Source organism: Molossus molossus, unplaced genomic scaffold (genome assembly GCF_014108415.1).
Source record: "Molossus molossus isolate mMolMol1 unplaced genomic scaffold, mMolMol1.p scaffold_m16_p_8, whole genome shotgun sequence".
Taxonomy (NCBI): domain Eukaryota; kingdom Metazoa; phylum Chordata; class Mammalia; order Chiroptera; family Molossidae; genus Molossus; species Molossus molossus.
The window spans coordinates 9982329-10004725 of NW_023425402.1; the positions used below are offsets into that span (position 1 = coordinate 9982329).

Consider the following 22397-nt stretch of genomic DNA (forward strand, 5'->3'; position numbering starts at 1 on the left):
CAAAACAGCATGGTACTGGCATAAAATCAGACCTATAGATCAATGGAACAGAATAGAGAGCCCAGAAATAAATCCATACCTTTATGGTCAACTGATATTTGACAAAGTAGGCAAGAACATACAATAGGGTAAACACAGCCTATTCAATAAACAGCACTGGGGAAATTGGACAGATATATGCAAAAAAGTGAAACTAGACCATCTTCTTACACCATATACAAGAATAAATTCAAAACAATTAAAGACTTAAATGTAAGACTTAAAACAATAAAATTTCTAGAAGAGCCCTGGCCGATTTGGCTCAGCGGTTAGAGCGTCGGCCTGTGGTCCGGAGAGACCCGGGTTCGGTTCCCGCTAGGGGCACGTACCTCGGTTGCAGTTTGTCCCCGGCCCTGGTTGGTCGTGCGGGTGGCAGCCACTCGATGTGTCCCTTCACGTCGATGTTTCTCTCTCTCTCTCCCTTCCTCTCTCTCCCTCCCACTCTATCTGTACAAAAAATGGAAAAATGCCCTCGGGTGAAGATAAAAAAAAAATTAAAAAAATAAAATAAAATAAAATAAAATTTCTAGAAGAAAATACAGGAAAATCTCAGACATTAGGTATCACCTCACACCTGTCAGAATGACCGCAATCAACAAATCATCAAACAACAAGTGTTGGCGAGGGTGTGGAGAAAAGGGGACTCTAGTGCACTGCTGGTGAGAATGCAGACTGGTACAGCCACTATGGAAAACAATATGGTGTTACCTCAAAAAATTAAAAATTGAACTGCCATTTGACCCAGTGATCCCACTTCCAGGAATATACCCTAAGAAGCCTGAAACACCAATCAGAAAGAATATATGTACCCCCATGTTTGTAGCAGCACTATTTACAATAGCTAAGATCTGGAAACAGCCCAAGTGTCCATCAGTAGAAGAATGGATAAAAAAGGTAAGGTACATATACACAATGGAGTACTATGCAGCTGTAAGAAAGAAAGATCTCTTATCCTTTGAGATGACATGGAGGGACCTGGAAAGTATCATCCTAAGCGAAACAAGCCAAACAGAGAAAGACAAGTATCATATGATCTCACTTATTTGTGTAATATAATGACCACAACAGTCTGAGGAAGGGAGTAGTCCCAGAGACGTGGAAGTGGGGTACAGACTGATAATCCCCAGAAGAGGGGTGGTGGGGGAGAGATAAACCACAAAACTTATATGCATGTATGCATGAACAATGGACATGGACAACAAAGCTGGGGACAGGGCAGGGAGGGAGGGGGAGGGAGGAATCAGTGGGGGGGGGGGAGAGAAATATCTGTAACAAAAATAAATTAATTAATTAATAAAAAAAAGAAAAAGTACATAGAAGTCAGGAATGAGTCATAATTATAAAAATGATATATTTGGCCCTGGCCGGTTTGGCTCAGTGGTTAGAGCGTCCGCCTGCGGTCCGGAGAGGCCCGGGTTTGGTTCCCGCTAAGGGCATGTACCTCGGTTGCAGTTTGTCCCCAGTCCTGGTTGGTCGTGCGGGTGGCAGCCACTCGATGTGTTCCTTTCACATCGATGTTTCCCTCTCTCTCTCTTCCTCTCTCTCCCTCCCACTCTGTCTGTACAAAAAAAATGGAAAATAAATAAATAAATAAATAAATAAATAAAAATGATATATTTGAAAAAAAAATCTCAGACATTTCTCATAGCAGTATTTTTTTCTGATATATCTCCTCAGACAAGGGAAACAAAAGAAAAAACTGAACAAATGAGACTACACCAAACTATAGAGTTTTTCCACAGCAAAGGAAACCATCAACAAAATGAAAAGACAACCCACTGAATGAGAAAACATATTCACCAATGGTATTTCTGATAAGGGGTTAATATTCAAAATTTACAAGGAATTCAGACAACTCAACACCAAAAAAACAAACAATCCAATTAAAATATGGGCAAAGAACCTGAACAGACACTTCTCCAAAGAGGACATACAAATGACCAACAGACATATGAAAAGATGTTCAATGTCACTAATCATCAGAGAAATGCACATTAAATCCACAATGAGATATTACCTCACACTTGTCAGAATGGCTATCATCAATAAATCAACAAATGTTTGCGAGGATGTGGAAAAAAGGGAATCTTTGTGCACTGTTGGTGGGAATGCAGACTGGTACAGCCACTACGGAAAACAGTATGGAGCTTCTTCATAAAATTAAAAATGGAACTGCCTTATAACCCAGCAATTCCTCTTCTGGGAATATATCCAAAGAAACCTAAAACACTGATTCAAAAGAATATATTCACCACTATATTCATTGCAGTGCATTTACAATAGCCAAGATTTGGAAGCCCAAGTGCCCATCAGTAGATTAGTGGATTAAAAAAGCTGTCCGTACATTTACACAATGGAACACTACTCGCCATTTAAAAAAAAAAAAAAAAGGAAATCTGACCCTTTGGGACAGCATGAATGGACCTGGAGAGTATTTTGCCCAATGAAATAAGCCAGTCAGAGAAAGACAAATACCATGTGATTTCACTTATATGTGGAATCTCAAGAACAAAATAAACTAACAAAAAAAGAGGAACAGATGTATAAATACAGAGAACAAATGGATAGCTGGCAGGAGGGAGGGAGGTGGGGGGCTGGGTGAAAAGGTGAAGGGATTAAGTAAAAAAAAAAAAAAGAATATGGTGATTACCAGAGAAAAAGGGGGGTTGGGGAGGTAGAAGAGGGTAAAGTGGACATAAATGGTGACAGAAGGAGATTCGACTTTGGGTAGTGAACACATTATACAATATACAGATGATGTATTCTAGAATTGTATATTTGAAACCTATATAATTTTATTAGCCAAAGTCATTCCAATAAATTCAGTTAAAAAAAAAAAAAGAACCAGGACCCTGATTGCTGTGGCTCAATGGTTGAGCGTCAATCCCATGCACCAAAAGGTCGCTGGTTCGATTCCCAGTCAGGGCACAAACCCAATTGCAGGCTTGATCTCCAGTAGGGGACATGCAGGAGGCAGCCTATCAACAGTTCTCTCTCATTGATGTTTCTCTCTCCCTCTCCCTTCAAACTGTCTTTCTAAAATCAATAAAAAAAATTTTAAAATAAAAAAAATCAGTAGTAGCATTATCATATGAAAAAAATAAGAATAAGCAGATGAACAGCATATGACAAGCAAATAACTTTGTTTCATTGTAGGAACAGAAAAACTTAGGCAAAAGTTCAAGAAGCCCATGTCTCTTAAGATTAAGACAATGGACTGACTTATCCTGTAAAACTGTCACATTTTCATGTTCCAAACATAATCTTACTCCAAATCTTCCACTAACCCCCATGAATAAGCAAATACTTGGCCTGCCTTTCCCCCTCTTCTGGTACACATATAAGCTTCACTTACACTCTGGAAGAATAAAACCCATAAAAAAAGAATATATGGTCTTCTTTTTCTGTTTTAGAATAAAAACTCTAAAGGGTAGTGGATGGGTCTTCTGTATTCTGCACACTCATACCACCGAGATGCTACTGAATTATTGATGAGCTTATGATTAGACTGCTATCCTCAGTTTTGAACAACATTCATGGACCAAATTTAATTCACATCTACTATTGAAGTCTCTCTTTTTTATCGTGATCAAAATATGCATCAAGGCTGATCTCTGCTCCTTAGAATTGTATCTGTTGATTTTTTATCTAAAATCATAATCTTGATATGTGACCAGCTCAGCTGCATCATCAACTTGGGATGTCAATGACACAAATTCTAATAGCCCATCAAGAAAAGATACTAGGGCTGTATCTTTATAAGAGAAGCAAGCCTATAATGCAGGCACCTGAGGAATAAATATATTGATACAGAGGAGAAACTCGGATCATACCTTATAAGCAGAATACTTTCTCATTTCTAAGAGAAAAAATAAATTGTGATTAATAAATTTTGAATGTTATTAAAGTTGGATTTCACTTAGTTGAAATGCCATCGCATTAATTGACAAATATAAAATCATCAAATATAGCAGAAATGCTGTAATAAACAAATGTCTACAGTCTATTTCCTTTTCCAAGTTTATAAATGAAGAAGCTTATGTTTTACTTGGCAACAGCGTAGGGTCAGCTGCTAATGAGGAAACAATTCATAAAACACTTCTTTTGCTGTGCTACACCCATGGGTAAATCTGAAGTAACCCATACACCCTGTGGATAAGGTGGGTTTTAAATAATGGAAGAAGGTAGCTTTTTAAGGATATTAAATGAAAGATGTTCCATGGAGACAAGATGCAAGGGCAGAGTCTCGTGGTACTATAGGAAATGTGAGACCAAAAAAGGAAGCTTGTTTTGAGTAACCACAGAGAAGAGGAGACAATAATGAACAATTTGGTAGAGTCTTGCAATATAAAATGTATCTAAAGTAACAAACTATAGAAATGATCCCTGAAAGTATAGTCTTTACAATGTATCTAAAATAAGATGTCTCCAAGGGAACACAGAGCAGAGACTGGGAAGTACTCACAATTCTGGGTAAGATCTAGGCAAATCATTTCAAGTCCCTGACACTCAGCTTCTACCTTGGAAAAAGGATGGGAGGGGCTAAGCTACATTCTGTGGTCCCTTCAAGGTCTAAAACTCTGTGACTATATCATATTCCCTATGTAGGAAACAATGATCTCATACACTACTGAAAGTATAAACTGGTGCAGCTTTTTGAAGGTTAGTTTGGCAGAAGCTGTCAAATGTTTAAACACACATTTCCTATAACCCAGCAACTGTGCTTCTAAGAATATATAAGGTTATTAATTCAATATTGCTTGTAATAGGATAAAGCTTGGAGAACTAAATGTCCATCAATATGGCAAGAGGAAAATAAATTATAATGCATCCATACAGACCATTAATAATAATGGAATAGATCTAAATGTTCTGACCTGAGCTCTAAAACACAGTAAGTGAAAAAAGCAAGCCTCAGTACAATAGGATCCATTTATACAAAAGTATGTGAGTGGATGTATATATTTAAGAAGGCACTTAAATATCTACAGAGCTAATTAGGTAAATATATACATGGAAAAAATAACTGCAAGGACACATACCTCCTCACTTCTAACCCTCTACTCCATTTTTCTTCACTGCACTTATCACTAGAAGATAACCTCCATGGGACCAAGGACTCTACCCTGTACATCTCAGTGCCTGGAAAACTACCTGGCACACAATAGGTACTTGATACCTGTGTGAATGCTTAAAAGTAGCTAGTGAGGTCCTGTTTCAAGTAACTGAAATCTACTGACAAAGAGATGCAGGTATGTAGATTTGATACTAGTGGCTGTAATGGATATAATTCCAAGACGGCCCCATGATTTCCATCTCTGGTATACACGTCCTGTACAACCCTCTACTCTTTAGTGTGGGTAACACCTGTGAATATGGGATAGTCACTCAGATGATTAGGCTACCTTACACAGGCAACTGGAAAGACTTTTCTACTGGCTTTGAATAAGTTACCATGTTGTGAGAAGGCCACGTGGTTAGGATCTGAGAATGGCCTCTAAGAGCTAAGAATGACCCCCCACTCACAGCCAGCCAGAAAATGAGGACCTCAGTTATATCATCGCAAGGAAGAGAATTCTGCCAACAATGAGATTAGTGGAGGACCCGGAGCCTCAGATGAGATCACAGACTCTGCAGACACTTTGATTTCAGCTTGGTAAGACCCTCAGCAAATAATACAGCTATATCATGCCTGGACTTCCAACCTACAGAAACTGTGAGATAATATATGACTACTATTTTAATCTGTAAGTTTGTTGTACAATGTTTGGCTTTAATAGAAAACTAATACAATGGCCATCAAGTCTATCATACCCAAAGCTTGTTTTTTTTTTTTTTCTTTATTGATTTTTTTAGAGAGAAGAAGGGAGAGGGAGAGAAACATAGAAACATCGATAAGAGAGAACATCAATTGGCCACCTCCTGCATGCACCCCCCGCCCCCAGGGATTTGGCCCACAACCTGAGCATGTGTCCTGACTGGGAATCGAACCAGCAACCTCTTGGTACATGGGTCAATGCTCAACCGCTAAGCCATACCAGCCAGGCAATGCTCACTTTTTATAACAAATATCTTGCTACCCACTCCCCTTATTATTCTGAAATAAGATTCATAGATTTAGAATCTACTAAGCATTTTTATTTTTATTATTAGTTTTTTATATATGTTTTCATTGATTTTTTAGAGAGAAAGGAAGTGAAAGAGAGAGAGAAAGATTGATGTGAGAAAGAAACATCAATCTGCTGCTTCCTGCACACCGCCCACTGGGGATTGAGCCCACAACCAAGGCATGTGCCTTGACCAGGAATCAAACCAGAACTTAGTCCATGGGACGATGCTCAATCCACTGAGCCATACCAGCTGGGCCTACTAAGCATTTTTTTAAAATACACTGGCTATAGCCTTGGCCAGGTGGCTCAGTTGATTGGAGCATCGTCTGGGGCACCAAAGGTTTTAGGCTAGATTCCCAGTCAAGGCACACACCTAGGATGCAGGGTTGATCCCTGGTCAGAGCATGAACAGGAGGCAACTTATTGATGTTTCTTTCTCACATCAATGTTTCTCTCTTTCACTCTCTCCCTTCCTCTCTAAAAAATAAATAAATAAGAATATATCCTCAGGTGAGACTTAACAAAAAAATACATTTACTAGCCCTGGCCGGTTTGGCTCAGCGGCTGGAGCATCAGCCTGTGGTCCGGAGAGACCCGGGTTCGGTTCCCACTAAGGGCGCGTGCCTCAGTTGCAGTTTGTTCCCGGCTCTGGTTGGTCGTGGGGGTGGCAGCCACTCGATGTGTCCCTTTCGTGTCGATGTTTCTCTCTCTCTCTCCCTCCCACTCTATCTGAACAAAAAGTGGACAAATGTCCTCGGGTGAGGATAAAAAAATAAAATAAAACACATTGACTATAATATAAGGGAGAAATAAAAATAAAATAATTAATAATAAAATAATACATAGGTCAACCACACTAGAAAACAGAAATGTCCCTATAAATTTTCAAAATGCCCTCTGAGGGGTGATTACAGTCACTGAAAACATCTGCTTGCCAGAATCAGTATATCTAAAACACAGTGGCTCCAAATCAGAATATGTGATCTAGTATTACCCTAGCATCTGCTAATTTTGTTTCTTTGTATAATATTGGTGTAAGGCATATATTTGAAACTCACGTTAATATGATATTTTTATCCTAACCTTTTCCAAAATGGCCTTACGAAGGTTTGAAAGCCTCATTATTTTCCTTTTCCCCTCCTCCTCAATGTTACCTACTCACTGGGCACACAGTACAGTTCCTTGAAATTAATTTTCACAATTAAATAGACCTTTAAAGCTTCTATTTCATTTCCCAACTCTCATTTTTCAGATGTGAACAAAGAATCACCATCATCTAGTGGCTCATTATACATGCTATAAAGTGTTTCACCCCAGCTGTGAAGTTGGCCATTGTAAATACGTTTTGTTGCCTTAATCAAGATTTATGATAATATAATAATGTAATTTTTAAAGGCCACATGCCAAAGTATTTCCTAAATTAATAAAAATACTTATCACTTAATCCATAACACACTTTAAAATCATCCCACAATCTTGCAGGTAGCTATTTGCCCATGTGCCCAGGGCTAGTAACAACTGATGGAGTACCTGTCACCAAGCCTATTTTCTTGATTTATTTTACAGTAGCCTTCTAAGCCCACATACATAATGGGTACTCACTTTGTGATGAGGAAATAAATTATTTAGCCTGGACAACCTGACAGTGTTACTATTAAGTAATTAATTCACTGGGGGTGGGAGGCTGAATAGTCTTTTGTTCATGGCCAAAAAAACAACACTATTAGTAAACAGTCGCAGATTCCTAGAACCCTAGAGCGGGAAAGGACTTAAGGATCATAATCACAGCTTTTTACAGATGAGAAAACTGAGGTCTAAGGTCACAGCCATCAGTGGATAAAGAAAGATGAGGTTATAGAATCTGAATTTCCTTATTTAGAAAATGGGATAACCCCCACACCCAACAGGGTTGCTACAAGGATGAGATAAAATAATATACAATAAAACACATGAAAGAACATGGAAAGAACTTGGACTGAGTCCAAACCAGCTTCCCCAAGGTTGAGAGTATGCAGAGCTTAGAGCCAGTTGTTCAACCTTGACACATAATCAGAACACCCAAGATTCCCTTTTCCATCTTTACCTTCTTAGATCTCTCTGTACCACGTGACATTCTTGAACAGGCCCTTCTTGAAACTCTACACCCCTAGCCTCTGTGACACTCTCCTCTCCTGGTTCTCCTTTTACCTCTATGTGTCTCTTCTTTCACTACTGATTCTTAAGAGTTGTGTTTTCCCGAGCTACACCTTACTGGTGAGTTTATTTTTCTATCCTCCTGGTTTCAATCACCATCTACTAACTTCCAAATCTGTTGCTAGGCCAGACCTCTTCTCTGAATTTCAGATTCATATGCCTGCAATATGATCCTACTGCCATATTCCAACTGGCACCTCAAATCAACACACTCAACACCAAACTAGTCTTCTCTGAATGCACATCCTCCTCCAGTGTCCTTGATTTTAATATGTAGTATCACTACACAGTAACCCATACTGAAAACCTGTAAGTCTCCCTTGACTCCTTCCCCTTCCTGATCCCACCCTATATATTCAATTAGTTAGATCTTTGCATTTCACCTCCTAAATATTCTTCTTATTCAGTCCTCCTATGTCTATCTAATAACTTCTGTTCTACTTCAGATTTCAAATCTCTCTCCCAGACTACTTCAACAGTTTCCCAGCTATCTTCCTGATTCCTGTTTTGTCGCCCTCAATTCCAACTTCATTTGGTTTGCAGAATAATCAACCTAAAATGAAGGTATAATCATGTTACACCCTTGCTTTACACTTTTTAAATGACGCTCCAATTAAAAGGTTCTGGAGTCAGACCTGTGCACTTTGGAATTCACTCTCTGCACTCATTAGACTTGGCCTTGAACAAGTTACTCAATTTCTCTGTACCTCCATATTTTCACTTGTGAACGTCCCAGTTGATTAAATGAGATAATAATTATAAAGCACTTAATACAGTTCCTGGCATTTAGTAAGTGCTTAACAAACGGTAGTTATTAGTGATATTAATATAAATACAACTGTAATGATGGTATTATGGTCACTGGACTGGTAATCAAGTTCATAGACAGAGTATAGAATGTACAGCCCTCCTTGAACTAACCTTTGCCTCCTCTGTAAGATATCCTGCTACTCATTTTATGCTTCAGCAATACAAACTTAGTAACTACTTACTCTGACACACTTTGCCATTTCTCTGCCAAAAATACATATTCCTTCACCCCCTGCCTAGGTAAGACCTTATTCTTTAGACCTATTGAGTTGTCAACTTTACCAGAAAGCCTTCTCTAAACATCACTTAATTAAGATGTCTCCTCAAAAGTACTGATGAGTATCATAGCATATAACTTTTCAGATAAAAGTCTTCTGGATATATTTCTGTCACAGCACTTACCACTTTATATTACAAATATCTATTTTTAAATCTACCTCCCCCATTAGATTACAAGTTCTTAGTGGGCAGGGAACAGAAATGATTCTCCTTGTACCCACAGCATTTAACATAACCTAGCAGTATGTTAGAATGGATGAAAGAAAAGCTGTCTTTTTTCATGGATGAAAGAAAAGCTGTCTGGGAATCACCTCCCCAATTCCACATGAATTAGGTCAATTCCTACCATAAAGGAGTCACATTCATACTCAAATTGAACTTATGTGAATTCAGCTACTTAAATGGAAGGAGGAATGAAAAATAGTGAGAACTACCCACCACTCCACTACATGCTCCTGCTGTAACCAAATCTGAAACAGAGGACATGAGTGGTTTTAGAAGTTTCTCCAACAGTGATAAATAAGTAGAGGCAGTGAAGAATTAACTTTAAAGGCTCTAGAAAAACACTGACAACAGAAAAGTAGAGAACTGGTAGACCAGAGTATCCCTCCTTAGAATTAACCCTTCCTTTAAAAATTCTCAGTGGGTGATTTCTCCAAATCCAAAGATTTAATAACCACTGAAATAAAAGGTACACAATTTCTTCAGTAGTTAACAAAGTGTATGTATGTTAATGTTTAGGTAACTAAACCACTGGATGACAGCAAAGAAATGAATGAAAACAATTTTAGTAGTAGTAAAATGAACACAATGTTGTTGATTATTACTACTACAAAGTAGCAAACTAGTCCGACCGACAGTGTGGCTCAATGGCTGAACATCGACCCATGTACCAAGAGGTCCATGGTTCGATTTCCAGTCAAGGCACATACCCAGGTTGTGGGTCTGATGCCCAGTGGGGGGACATGCAGGAGGCTGCCAACTGATGTTCTCTCTCTTCGATGTTTCTATCTCTTTCTCCCTCTCTAAAATCAATAAAGGAGCCCTGGCCAGTTTTGCTCAGTGGTTAGAGCGTCAGCCTGCGGTCCAGAGAGACCTGGGTTCAGTTCCCACTAAGGGCACGTACCTCGGTTGCAGTTTGTCCCCGGCCCTGGTTGGGTCGTGCAGGTGGCAGCCACTCGATGTGTCCCTTTCACGTCGATGTTTCTCTCTCTCTCTCCCTCCCACTCTATCTGAACAAAGTATGGAAAAAATGTCCTCGGGTGAGGATAAAAAAATAAATAAAATAAAATCAATAAAGGAAAAATAATCTTTAAAAAAAAATGTAGAAAACTAAGTATTATCTGAGAGAACTTGACCAAACTGCCCATTGCATAACTGCAAAGATAGCTCACTGTGGGGCTTTTAAGGCAGGCCAAGAAATGCCTACTAATGGTGGCACTCATGAAGTGAGGTGGTAAGCCAAATTAGGGAGTGACAAATAAAACAACTGGTAACACTAAATTCTTATAATCCAAATTAGCTTATTTTGGACATGCCTATATTAATAAAGCCATGCCATGGTACTTTGTAGGCCTGAAAGGATCTTCTAAAGAAAATTTTGATAGTACTTGATTATTACGTTTTGTCCTGACTTTTGTATATAACCACTAACCCGACTCCCACTCCAGCGATGTGACTGCACTAGATTATCTTGCTAATGCCACCATCAGTAAGAAAAGATAAACCACTCTGCTGCTAACTGGAGCTAAGGGATTCCATTTGAGTCTCCAAGACTTGACTAGTTCCAGAGCAAGTATTAAAAACAAGCCCTGGCTGGTTTGGCTCAGCGGTTAGAGCGTCCGCCTGCGGTCCGGAGAGGTCCGGGTTCGGTTCCCACTAAGGGCATGTACCTCGGTTGCAGTTTGTCCCCGGCCCTGGTTGGTCGTGCCGGTGGCAGCCACTCGATGTGTCCCTTTCACATCGATGTTTCCCTCTCTCTCTCTTCCTCTCTCTCCCTCCCACTCTGTCTGTACAAAAAATGGAAAAATGTCCTCGGATGAGGATTAAAAAAAAAAGTATTAAAAACAAGAACAGTGGTACCAGTGTCCCAAGGAGAGAGCTGCCCAGTCTGCTTCAGCTAGTACCAACTAGGAGCCTCTGAGAAAAGACAGCAAGTCCATGCAGTGCTTTCTCCCCCTTAGGGAAACCTAAACTTAGCTCCCTCAGTAGATTACTCAATATCCTTGCTACTTTTCATTGTACCATTTCTACTCCACCTTCACTAGACTATAAACTCCTTGAGGGCAGAAAGTCCATTAAAATATTTGATGAAAAAATTATCAAAACTATCTCATCCATTAATTTCCTTGGTAAAGAATCCCATAGTACTACTTCACAACAGCAAAGATATTTCTAGTGATTTAAACAGATATGAGCTGCTTTATAAAAAAAATGAAATGTCCATCAAAAAGGCACTTCTCATAGCCCTGGCCAGGTGGCTCCAGTTGGTTAGAGCATCATTCAGTCCTAAAAGCTGCAGGTTTGATTCCCTGTCAGGGCACATATCTCGGTTGCGAGTTCAATCCATGGTCCAGGTGTGTATGGGAGGCAACTGATCAATGTTTCTCACATTGATGTTTCTTTTTCTCCCTTCCTCTCTTTCTATAGACAATAAAAACATATCATCATGTGAGGATTTTTTTAAAAAGGGACTTATATCTGTTAAAAGGTCAATTTTATTTTATTATGATTATTTTTTAATCCTCACCTGAGGATATTTTTTCCATTTATCTTTAAACAGAATGGAAGGAAGGAAGTGGGGGTGGGGAGAGAAACATCGATGTGAGAGAGACACATCAATTGGTTGCCTCCTGCACAACCCCGACCAGGGCTGGGACAAACCGCAACTGAGGTATGTGCCCGTGGCTGGAATCAAACCCACAACTCTTTGGTCCACGGGTTGACACTCTAACCACTGAGCCAAACTGGTCAGGGCAAAAAAGATCAATTTTAAAGAAAGGAAAATCACGATATATTCAAATACTACAAAACATGTCAAAAATTTTATTTAACTTATTAATTAATGAAGCATCCAGTAAGACATTATAATCGGTTCAAAGGAGACATCAAAAAAACACACATACATATATTAAACTATGTGGAATGCTGCAACTGCTTTACAAATAGATGCAAAACTGGTCAATATCCCCAGGACAACATTCAGTAAGAATAGATAAACCAGCCAGGGCAAAAAAGGTTGATTTTTAAAAAAATCACATCACTGGGGTGGGAGTGGGGTTAGTAGTTAATTTCCAAAATATATAAAGTACTCATACATTAAATTGCATTTCATTGGACAAAATGCATTCATGTTTCTCTGGACAAGAGTAATCTGCATTACCATCAGTTTTTCACAATTTAGAGAGTTATAAAGTAACTCAAAAATAATGAAAGGTACAGCTAACCTGGTATAGCACACTAGATAGGACAGTCAGTAATCTTTTGTGTCCAATGCATAGCCTTCCACAATTTTTCCTGACAACACCCATACAATGGAATATTATGCAGCTGCTAAAGATAAGGCAGCAGCTTTTTTATGTACTGATATAGAGTAACCTCCAATATATAATGAGAAAAAAGCAAGATATAGTACTGTAATGTGGTAGGTGACATTTGTGTTTAAGAATAAATATAGGGCCCTGGCCAATTTGGCTCAACGGTTTAAGTGTCGGCCTGCGGTCCAGAGAGACCCGGGTTCGGTTCCCGCTAAGGGCACGTACCTCGGTTGCAGTTTGTCCCCGGCCCTGGTTGGTCGTGAGGGTGGCAGCCACTCGATGTGTCCCTTCACGTCGATGTTTCTCTCTCTCTCTCTCTCCCTTCCTCTCTCTCCCTCCCACTCTATCTGTACAAAAAATGGAAAAATATCCTCGGGTGAGGATAAAAAAAAAAAAAAGAATAAATATAGGGATGTGCCATATACACACAAAATATTTCTTTTTTTTTTTTTTTTTTTTTTTGGTACCTGCCCCTAGCAGGAACCGAACCTGGGATACTCTGGTCCACAAGCCGATGCTCCAAGCGCTGAGCCTAGCCAGCCAAGGCCACACAGAATATTTCTGGAAAGATATATAGGGATCTTTATTACTTTTAATCACACCTAGTAGAACAGAAGCCTCCATGAATGGGAGTAGATTGCTGTTTATTTTGTTCACCCCTCTATCCTGAAACACTAGAACAATGCCTGGTATTTAAGTGGCACTCAATAAAAATTTGTTGAATAAATTAATTAATCAGTGATAACAGGGACTGCTTCCAGAGGAGTAACTAGATATCTATGGGGGAAGAGTGGATGGAAGGCTTGCTCACCACTGTATACCTCTTTGTATATTTTAGTTTTGTACAATGACCACATATTACCTCCTTAAAAAGTGACTTTTTTAAAGGTAGTAAGTTATAGAGAACCCAGAAATTGACCCAAGCCATTATGCTCAATTAATATTTGATAAAGAAGGCAAGAGCATACAATAAAGACAGTCTCTTCAATAAATGGTGTTGGGAAAATTGAACAGATACATGCAAAAAAATGAAACTAGACCACCAATTTACACCATACATAGGAATAAACTCAAAATGGATAAGACTTAAATGTAAGTCGTGAAAAAATCAAAATCCTAGAAGAAAACATAGGCAGCAAAATCTCAGGCATCTCATGCCACAGAATTTTCACTGATATATTGCCAGCAGGGGTGGAGAACCATTTTTCTGTCAAGGGCCATTTGGATATTTATAACATCATTCCCAATCCACACAAAATTACCAACTTAAAAATTGGCCTGCTATATTTGGTCAGGCTAATTTTGTGAGGCCTGTGATGCTAGCTGGTATTGATTTCCCAGTACTTATACAGTCCTCAGGGTGGATGTTCCCACCCCTGGCCTAGGACAAGGACAACAAAGAAAAAAATAAACAAATGAGACTACTTCAAACTAAAAAGCTTCTGCACAGCAAACGAAACCAGTATCAAAATGAAAAAGGAACCCATTGTATGGGAGAACATATTTGCCAACGATACATCAGATAAGTAGTTAATTTCCAAGATATATAAAGTACTCATACAACTCAACACGAGGAAGACAAAAAATCCAATTAAAAACTGAGCAGAGGGCCCAGCCAATGTGGCTCAGTGGACTGAGTGTCATCCCATAGACTGAGAAGTCAGGACACATGCCTGGGTTGCAGGCTCAACCCCCAGTTGGGGCATGTACAGAAAATAATGGGTAGATGTTTCTCCTTCACATCAGTGTTTCTCTCTCTAAAAAATCAATAAAAACATATCCCTGGGTGAGGATTAAAAACAGGTAATGAGCCCTGGCCAGTTTGGCTCAGCGGTTAGAGCGTCGGCCTGCGGTCCGGAGAGACCCGGGTTCGGTTCCTGCTAAGGGCACGCACTTCGGTTGCGGTTTGTCCCCGGCCCTGGTTGGTCGTGCGGGTGGCAGCCACTCGATGTGTCCCTTCATGCCGATGTTTCTCTCTCTCTCCCTTCCTCTCTCTCTCTCCCACTCTATCTGTACAAAAAATGGAAAAATATCCTCGGGTGAGGATAAAAAAATAAAAATAAATAAAAACAGGTAATGAGTAGATGTTAGCTGAGATGTTAAAAGGGATTTCTTTATTAATCTGCCTTCTATCTCTAGGACTTTAGCAAGGTGCTGAAACTACAGTATGAGTATCAGCAGGCTTGATACAAGTGATATTCAATATTACTATAAAGGCTACAAAATAAGTAGAAACATTTAAATGATTTAGCCACTTTAGAAAAGTTTGATGTTATTGACAAAGTTGAAGATGTGCATATCATATGACTCAGCGATTCTACTCTATTATACCCTACCAGCATGAACAAGAATATCATAGCTAAAACAAAAAACAGAAGACCCTAGAAACAACCCGAATGTCCACCAGCAACAGAAAGGGTGAATAAATTATTCATGAAGTAGAATACTACACAGTAGTAACAATGAACAAAGTTAGTATGCAACAAGATAGATAAATCTACAAACATGTTAAGCTAAAGAAGCCAAACACTAAGAATACACATGTACACGCCCGCTGGTGTGGGTGAGTGGTTAAGCATTGACTTATGCACCAAGAGGTAGTCAGTTTGATTCCCGGTCAGGGCACATGCCCAGGTTGTGGGCCCAATCCCCAGTGGGAAGCATGCAGTAGGCGGCCAATTGACGTTCTTTTTCATCGATGTTTCTATCTCTCGCTCCCTCTTCCCTTCCTCTCTCTCTAAAATCAATAAAGAAAAAAAATGTTTAAAGAATACACATTTATTATTTTATTTATAGGCATAACTCAGAGATATTACGGGTTCAATTCCAGACCACCAGTTGTAATTTTTTTGCTGGTGGAGGGTCTTGCCTTCAATTTGTAAAACATGCAATATCTGCGAAGCACAATAAAGCAAGCGCAATAAAAAGAGGTGTGCAGTGTGCCTGTATATAAAGTTCAAAATTAGGCAAAGTAGTTTATAAGTGTTTAAAGTGCATACTATGGGGATAAAAGTTTTTTTAAAAAAATAGCAAGGAAGTATACCATGTAAGTCAGAACAAAGGGTTCCTTTTAGGAAAGCAGTTGTGATTGGGCTTCCAGGTACCAGCAGTGTTTTCTTTCTTAACTTCAGTGGCAATAAATTGGATGTTACATGCTTTAAAATAATTCATTAAGCTGAACATTTGTATTCAATGTACTTTTCTATAGGTGTAGTATATTGTACAACAGAAACAAAAGTTTAAAAATATATAGACATTCTCTATGTAAGCTGGAACCCAGGAAGGAGAAAGTACCAGTCTGGGTTCCAGGATCCTGGGCCAAAGACTATGTGCCCTATAGGACAAAAATAGTAAAATCAGGAGGGAAACAAATGAGTTTTCCACCCTTTCTGTGGCATCCTGTGCCTGGATCAGCTTGGTTAAATTGTTCCTGCTTTTCATGGCTTGTTCATTTCTTTCTATACTTTGGTATCTATTTCTTTTTTTTTTTTTTATCCTCACCCGAGGACATTTTTCCATTTTTTGTTCAGACAGAGCGGGAGGGAGAGAGAGGAAGAGAGAGAGAGAGAGAAACATCGATGTGAAGGGACACATCGAGTGGCTGCCACCCGCACGACCAACCAGGGCCGGGGACAAACTGCAACCGAGGTACGTGCCCTTAGCGGAAACCGAACCCGGGTCTCTCGGGACCGCAGGCCGATGCTCCAACCGCTGAGCCAAACCGGCCAGGGCTGATATCTATTTCTTTAAAAACTCCTCCTATAATATTACAAACTCTATGTCTGTGATTCTCAGAACCAACCAGAGGGCATGGTTAGAACACAGATTGCTAGGCTCCACGCCCCAGTTTCTGATTGAAGGTCAAGAATTTCCATTTAGAACAAATCCCAGGTGACTCAAATACTGTCCTAGAACCACTGTTAAGAACTCTAATGCAATAATCCAGGTCAGAAATTATGAGGACTTCAAGTAAAAGCAGTAGGAATGGAGAGGAGGAAATAGATATGAGGGATGATAAACAGATAGAATATGACGGTGTAAGAGAAGAGTTCAGGACACTCAGGTTTCCAGCTTAGATGAATAATATACCATTCACCAGGACAAGAAATTGGGGTGGGAGGGGGGATGTAAATTCAATCTGATAAATTAATCTATGGCTTGGAGAGTTTGTACAAGGAAGCCTAAGAAAGGCACCTAACCTTAAATGGGAACAGTAGAGGGAAGCATGAGTGGAATGAGGCAACAAGAGGAAAGTGCTCTGAAAGTACTATGTAAATATAAGAAACCCCATAAAAGCAAGCAGGTGACCTCATACAGTGGAATTTTATGCAGCTGTTAAAAATAGATAAGAATGATCTCTGAACTGAGGGGTAGTTTCCAGGACGTACTGCTAAGTGTAAACAGCTAAATGCAAAAAATATCCATAGCACCTTTTGTGTAAGAAAGAAAAGGATATAAGAAAATATACATATATCTGGTTATTTGTGCAAAAAGCAGCACAGAAGAATGAAGCTGAGACAATTAACAGCCTACGAGAAGTGGGCAGAAAGAGAGAAGAACAAACAAAAGGAATGAGAGTAACAAGACTAGAGTGCTTCACTGGGACATGTGCATGCTAAGGCCCCAACCTGACAACAGGCGTGGCCATGAAGAGCACTGGCTCTGGAGTCCAAGCCTGGGGCTGTAGCCCTGTCCCATCTCACTGGCCACAAACTGCAGGCAAACCATTCTCCCCATTCAGAATCTCAGTTGCCTTACTAGCAAAATGGGGATAATATCCAATTTATAAGGTTGTTATTATAAAGATTAAATGACATATAGAAAAGGCCTAGCATTATGCAGCTACACAATAAACAGCAGCTACTTGTTAATGACCTTTTTCTTTACATGCATTATGAGTACATTTCCCAAACCAAGAAAATAAGGGCACAGACTGCCAGAATATATTTTTGTGTCATATAAAGATGCAAAAGACTGCCTAGAAGATTAAAGTGGATTTATGACATGTTTAATTTCTGGAACACTAACTATAGCAGCCTATGAGTTGAAATCAAACTGAACACTTAGGCACTCAACAAGCACTGGAGAACCTAGTCTGTGATCCATATTTACATAGCACTTACCATATTCTATATAGTATTGTAAATATGTGTTTTACTGCTCTACCAAATTACATATTCTTTGATAGCTTAAAAAAATTTGTTTATCTCTATATTTCTCATGGCTCCTTGCATACATAAGGCTGAATTTAACATCAAGTCCTTGATGTCTGCTCACATCAATATATTCTTGAGATTACAAAATTCAGGCATCAGATCTTCCCCGACAATGTGTGTGCTCACTCATGCAGACAGTATTATATCCCCTAAGCAAAGCTAGTGTTAGATGCCCAGAGCAACAATCATTTCTCTGTGCCCAGCACTGTGCAGAGCTTTGGCACATAGTAAATTCTTAATGAGCTTTAGCAGAAAGAATAGATGCGGGAGAACAAAAGGTGAAGAAGAACAAGAAGCATGGTGAGTTACTACATTTAACACCTCAAATCTCTTAACCGTGTGCTTATTTTTGTACAACTATTGTTTGATTTCCTATATAGTAGTCTCCCTGTTAGGACTAACATTTGTGCTCCATGCCACAAGTCCTCAGCCAATAAATATATAAAGTAAGTAGAAGTTGATGTTTTCCTTTCTCTCTCTCTCTCTCTCTCTCAAATGATTTTTTTTTAAAGACACAGATTGTAATCTTGACACTTCTTACTGACAATTATTTTCCAAACTGGACTCTGACATTAAAAATAGTGGGAGAGGGCATCTAACACAAATTCAGAGCACCTATCTATAATATGCATCAGCTATTTGAAAGAAATTTTCTGTAGTTACTGTGTGCACATGCATGTGTATAAAATTAGAAACAATACTTTCCCTGTGACCCAGCAGAGATATGAGAATGAATGAAATGTGAGAAGTACATGTAATCATGCACAAAAACAGTATTAAGAATGTTCAAAGGTTCATTCAAACACTGCTATGTGCCAAGCATTATGCCAAATTCTGGAGAAAGAATTAGGAAATGAGATGAGGTCTATGGACTTGGAAAGCAGACTGGTAGATCTGGAGAGTCTGCGGGCTGTTACTTCTCTAAATTTTCTCCTGGTTCTCCATCAACCCCAGACTCTTTACTAGTCTCTATGTTGGTTTTTCTTTTTTTTCATGCACACTCAAAGTGTGGTCCTAGAAATAGCATCATCATCACCTGCGAAGTTGTTCAAAATATACATTCTTGCCCTGGCCGGTTTGGCTCAGCGGTTAGAGCATCGGCCTGTGGTCCGGAGAGACCCGGGTTCGGTTCCCGCTAAGGGCATGTACCTCGGTTGCAGTTTGTCCCCGGCCCTGGTTGGTCGTGCGGGTGGCAGCCACTCGATGTGTCCCTTTCACGTCGATGTTTCTCTCTCTCTCTCTCTTCCTCTCTCTCCCTCCCACTCTATCTGTGCAAAAAATGGAAAAAAAAAATGTCCTCGGGTGAGGATAAAAAAAAAATTTAAAAAAATATATATATATACATTCTTGAGCCCTACTCAGACCGACTGAATCAGAAACTATCAGGGTGGAGCCAAAAATCTGTGTTTTACCAAGGCCCCTAGGTATTTCTGATGCATGCCCAAGTTCAAACACCAATCTAAGTTTGATCTACATGTTGACTTCCAAAAGTTCCATTCCTTGTCCTTTCCAGTTCTCAATCTCCTTTACAACTATTACTACTACTACTGGCAACAGCTGTTATTAAGCATTTGTAAGTTAGGCACTGTGCTAATCATTGGGCACATGTCATCTTACTTACTCTCCACAACAATTCTTTAAAGTATTATTGGCCCCACATTTCAAAAGAAGTTTAGGTTAAGTAACTTGCCCAAGACCACCCAATCCAATTAAATAAGGGGCATAACAGAGATGTGACCTTGGGTTTTCCTGACACCAAAGTCCACAGCATTAACCACTACACCAGCAGTTCTCAACCTTCCCAATGCCGCGACCATTCAATACAGTTGCTCATGTTGTGGTGACCCCCAACCATAAAATTATTTTCGTTACTACTTCATAACTGTAATTTTGCTACTGTTATGTCTTAGGTGATGCCTGTGAAAGAGTCGTTCGACTCCCAAAGTGGTCACAACCCACAGGTTGAGAACTGCTACACTACACTAACTCCTAATGGTACTACTTCAAAAGCCTCAGAGGCTCTCACTTAAATTATTCCTAAACTGTATCTGGAGTAGTATTTCCAGTTAAGTAGTGGATCTCTCTAAACTCCAAATAGGGACTTTAAAATTAACATGCCATCATTTCTTCTCTCCACTGAAAATCTATTCCTCCTTCTGTGTTTTCTAATTTAATGTCATCATAAACGTCAGCTATTCAAGCTGCACAAGTCTTCTTTGACTTTCTCACTCTCACTTCTGGCTATTCATAACATTTAGAGATTTTGGTATCTGAACTTTCTCTAAAATCCATCAATTCCCATGTCCCTATTCAGGCTACCAGCATCTCTCACCTGTATCCTAACTGGCCTCCCCACCTCTCCATTCTAATGCAATCTGCATATGAGCTGCCAGTTAACTTTCTGATTATTCTACCTTCCAAGGAGCTCCACTGCCAACAAAGGGTGGAGGTGAAAGGGGAAAGTCTAGGGTTTGAAATGGGATGCAAGATTGGTACAAATATCTACAAATCAATAACTGTGATACAGCAGATAAACAAAATAAAGGATTAAAATTACATGATCATATTAATAGATGAAGAAAAGGCATTTAACATCCAGCACCCATTGATGATAAAAACTCTCAGCAAAGTGGGAACAGAGGTAACATATCTCAACATAATAAAGGCCATATATGACAAACACAGAGTCAACATCATATTCAATAAACAAAAACTACAATTGTTTCCCTTAAGATCGGGAACCAGACCGGGATGTCAACCCTCACCACTCTTTTTTTTTTTTTTTTTTTTTTTTTATCCTCCCTCGAGGACATTTTTCCATTTTTTGTTCAGGTAGAGTAGGAGGGGGAGAGAGGAACAGACAGAGAGAGAAACATCGACGTGAAGGGACACATCGAGTGGCTGCCACCCGCCGGGGACAAACTGCAACCGAGGTACATGCCCTTAGCGGGAACCGAACCCAGGTCTCTCGGGACCACAGGCCGACGCTCTAACCGCTGAGCCAAACCGGCCAGGGCAACCCTCACCACTCTTATTCAACATAGTACTGAAAGTCCTAGCCACAGCAATCAGACAAAAAGAAAAAAATAAAAGGTATCCAAATTGGAAAGGAAGAAATAAAATTGTCATTATTTGCAGATGACCTGATACTATAGAGAACCTTAAAGATTCCACAAAAGAACTACCAGAACTGATAAATGAATTCAGTAAAGTAGCAGGATATAAAATAAATATACAGAAATCAGTTGCACCAATAATGAACTATCAGTAAGAGAAACTAAGAAAACAATCCCACTTACAATTGCATCAAAAAATTAAAATACTAAGGAATAAACTTAACCAAGGATGTCAATGAACTGTACTCAGAAAATTATAAGACACTGAAGAAGATACAAATAAGTTGAAGCATATACCATGCTCATGGATAGGAAGAATTAACATCATTAAAATGTCCATAATACCCAAAACACTCTATAGATTCAACACAATCCCTATCAAGATACCAATCGTGTATTTCACAGAACTAAAACAAATATACCAAAGTGTACATGGAACCACAAAAGATTTCTAATAATCACAGCAATTTTAAGAAAAAAGAACAAAGAGGAATCACACTACAGGATATCAAACTGTATTACAAGACCCGAGTAATCAAAACAGCATAGTATTGGCATAAAAACAGACCTATAGATCAATGGAACAGAACATAGAGCCCAGAAATAAATCTACACTTTTATGGTCAATTAATATTTGGCAGAGGAGACAAGAACATATAATGGGATAATGATAGTCTAGTTAATAAGTGGTAGTGGGAAAATTGGACAGATACATGCAAAACCATGAAACTACACCACCTTCTTACACCATATACAGGAATAAACTCTAAATAGATTAAAGACTTAAATTTTAGACTTGAAACCATAGAAATCATAGAAGAAAACATAGGCAGTAAAGTCAGGGATGCTTCTCATATACTTCCTCGGGCAAAGGAAACAAAAGAAAAAATAAACAAATGGGACTACAGAAAACTAAAAAGTTTTCGCATAGCAAAGGTAACCATCAACAAAATGAAAACACAACCCACTCAATAGGAGAACATATTTGCAAATGATGCATCTGACAAGGGTTAATATCCAAATTTTATAAAGAACTTAAAAACTCAACATCAAAAAACATCCCAAACAATCCAATTTAAAAAACTGGCAAAGGACCTG

The 22397-nt window shown here is 39.2% G+C and overlaps 1 protein-coding gene and 1 pseudogene across 2 annotated transcripts in view; both read right to left on the reverse strand.

The window, feature by feature from the left end:
- The window catches only part of BTBD9 (BTB domain containing 9), a 446601-nt gene that overhangs the window by 412892 nt on the left and 11312 nt on the right, over positions 1–22397 (reverse strand). The gene's annotated exons all lie outside the window — the stretch shown is intronic.
- On the reverse strand, positions 4364–4441 carry LOC118622186 (annotated as a pseudogene).